The sequence below is a fragment of the Canis lupus genome, chromosome X (genome assembly GCF_011100685.1).
Source record: "Canis lupus familiaris isolate Mischka breed German Shepherd chromosome X, alternate assembly UU_Cfam_GSD_1.0, whole genome shotgun sequence".
Taxonomy (NCBI): domain Eukaryota; kingdom Metazoa; phylum Chordata; class Mammalia; order Carnivora; family Canidae; genus Canis; species Canis lupus.
This window is the reverse complement of record NC_049260.1, coordinates 114,811,724-114,814,952: the sequence shown is the minus strand read 5'-3', so window position 1 is coordinate 114,814,952 and position 3,229 is coordinate 114,811,724. Positions and strand designations below refer to the sequence as shown.

General features: G+C 37.2%; 1 pseudogene; it reads right to left on the bottom strand.

The window, feature by feature from the left end:
• Window positions 1-463: 463 nt before the first annotated feature.
• Window positions 464-692, bottom strand: LOC100686135 (annotated as a pseudogene).
• Between the last annotated feature and the right edge of the window lie 2,537 nt (window positions 693-3,229).

Genomic DNA, 3,229 nt, shown 5'->3' with positions numbered 1-3,229 from the left:
TTTCTTAGAATGTTTCATTTAGAACTTACAGCACAATGTAGGAGTGATAGCAGGAATGCTTGTTTTGTTCCTGAATATAATAGACATGATTCTAATGTTTTACTATTAAATATGTTTTGTCTTAGGTTTTTTAATAGATATCATTTATCAGATTAAGAAAGTATTAATTGATTCCTAGTTTGTTAATAATTTCAGTCATGAATGATTAAATCTTATTGAATTGGTTTTTTTGCCATCTGTTGATATTGTTTTCTAACAGTGTGATAAATTATATAGATTTTCTTCTTTTTCCTTCTTTTCCAACTTCTAAGGTTTGATTAACGTGAGTTTTTAAAAACAGGTATCTATACCAGTGTGAGGGTGAGGGTGGGAGAAGAAGGGACTGGAGAGGAGGAGAGGAGAGGAAAGGAGCAGGGCAGAGGGGAGGGCAAGGCAGGGTAGGACAGGGAGAAAGAATTCTGCTCTATTGGTAATAAAGCGCCAGGTTCATCCCATCATGGATCTCATAGTTCACCAGACACACATGGTTCTTAAAACCACTTGTGCCACTTCTTCAGGATGATCTTGTTCCAATTGGTGCCAGTTTGGGCTGTGATCTTGGGGAGCTTCTTAAGGTTCCTGATGGTGTTATCACTGTTGCACTTAATGTGGTCCTTCTTCCCTAGATGGTTGTTGCAAACAACCTCGATCATCTTGTCTGGAGCTCAAAATGCCTGGAACCCACCAATGCCACAACCTCCTCACTTGAGGGTGGAGCCCGGGTCAGCACATAGATTTTCTGATATTGATGCATCCTTATATTCCTAAGATAAAACATCCTTGATCATTATGTTTATGTACATGTGTGCATGCATGTGCACACATAGCTGGATTAAATATGATAATATATTTAGGATTTTTATTTTATGCTATATACTTATGTTGATGATGAAAAAAAAGTCCTCTTTCCTTCAAGGTTCTTCTAGCTAGTCTAAGAATAAAGTTGACATGAGGCAGATTAATAGGAAGAAATTAAACAAAAGCTTAATTACATGTATACCACCTATATACATTGGAGAGACCCAGGAAAACTAACTCCTCCAAATGGTTGAAGCCATTGCTTTAAATACCCTCTCCAGGCAAAGATAAATGGTGATGGCAGGGGTGGGGAATCACTTATAGACGGTTACCAGGAAGAGCACAGTAAACAAAAGTAAGGTGGTTATGCAGATTTAAGTCCATGCCTTCTCCACTAGTAACAGTGTCTATAGGTTTATAGTCATTCTCCATTTCCTAGCACTGAGGGGGACACTCTTAGAAATGAAAAATTTCCTCATACGTGTAAATGTCTTTTATAAAAGGGTAACTAGGGGTGCCTGGGTGGCTCAGTTGGTTAAGCATCCAACTTTTGATCTCAGCTCAGGTCATGATCTCAGTGTTGTGGGAATGAACCCTGCGTCGGGCTCCATGCTCAGCACAGAGTCTGCTTGAGACTCTCTATCCCTCTGCCCCTCCTACTGCTCTCTCTTTGTCTGTCTCTCAAATCAATCAATCAATCAATCAATCAATCAATCAATCTTTTTTTTTTTTAAAAGGTGGCTAGCGTCTACTTGGTTTTCAAAGTTTCTATTGTGTCCACGGTTTCTTAAAAATAACCACCTTAGAATAATCGATATCCCAAAGAGGCATATTTTGGGGTGGCAAAATTTGCTCCTCTACATTTATTTTTATACTTCTCTTATTTGGTACAAAGGTTATACTCGTTTCATCAAATTTGTTGAATAGCTTTCTCTCTTTTTTGTTCCTGGAAATAATTTGTATTATATAAAGGCTATCAGTTGTTTAAATATTTGGTGAAATTTGTAAAGTTTCTTGGCATTCATATCTTTTTTATTGGGATGGAGTTAGAAATTGACTACCAGTTCAATTTTATTAGTGAGTGTAGATTTGTTTGTTTAAATATATTTTAATCATTAATAACTCTCAAAAATTTTGTTAAAATACTATTGTTTCTATTCTCTTATTATTTTAAAAATTTGTAATTATGTGAATTTTTCCCCTAATTCAGTTGCATTTTCCTATTATTTTTCTTGATCTGTTTTGTTACTTTTTAAATTTTTGTTGGTCTTTTCAGAGAACTTGTCTTTGGATTTATTGACCTTCTCTATTTTCCTTTGTGTATGTCTTCTGGCATCTAGTTTTGCTGATATAATTCAGCCTAATAATTGTCATTTTGTTTTAGTTATACTTTTTTTTGTTTTTTGTTTTAAGATTTATTTATTTTGGAGTATGTGAGCAGAGGGAAGGGCAGAGGAAGAGAGAAAGAGAAAGGGAGAGAAGCAGACACCCCACTGAGCATGGAACCTGACACAGGGCTCCATTTCATCACTCTGAGATCATGACCTGAGTCAAAATCAAGAGTCAGAAGCTTAACCAACTGAGCCACCCAGGCACTCCTAATCTGTCTCTTTTCTTTGGTGACTTTTCAGATTTGTGTTTGTCCTTTATGTTTTTAAATTTTTCTACAGTGTACCTTACCTATATGTGCCCTCGATTCTGGGAACAAAATGTCGAATATCATCTCTTACTCATTTTGTCTAACATTAAGGTACAGAGCAGGATAGTTGACTTATAAATCAATCATTCATCCAGTTACCCAACATCTATCATCTGGTAACTAACTGTTCATGCTCTTACTCCCCCACTACTTGGTCTCTGTTGTCTGACCCAAGGGAAGATATAGGAGCTGGCTGAGGCTACACTGTTGTGGAACTAGTGTGTCCTTTCTAAATGTCCCCAAATTCCCCAAGTTAGCCTTGTCTTCTACATCACTACCTGTGTGTTCTCTTAATCAGCAGAGTCTATTATGAAATGTCTGGCTTTCTACACGTGAGGCAAAAAAGAGATATTTTCATTTTTCTAAACTTTTAATGACCCACCAGTGCCATTATTAATAATTTTTCTGCCAGTGCCCTAGGCTATCATCTTGATGGCAAAAATCAAGGGTTTGTCTACTTGGTGGCAAAATCCAGGATGTGTCCATATGATGAGGAACCAAGTTCCCTTTGACTTGGTGACTTGTACTTAGTGAGAATACATAGGCATGCTATACCACCTGGCTTCCCAAAAGTCTGCAAAGTGGCTATGAGGACTTCTGCCAAAATCTGTGCTAAATGGTGTCTGAGTTTAAATTTCCTGGGGCAGTCTCCTCTGTTACAGGATCTCTAGCATCTGTGTAAATGCAGATGAT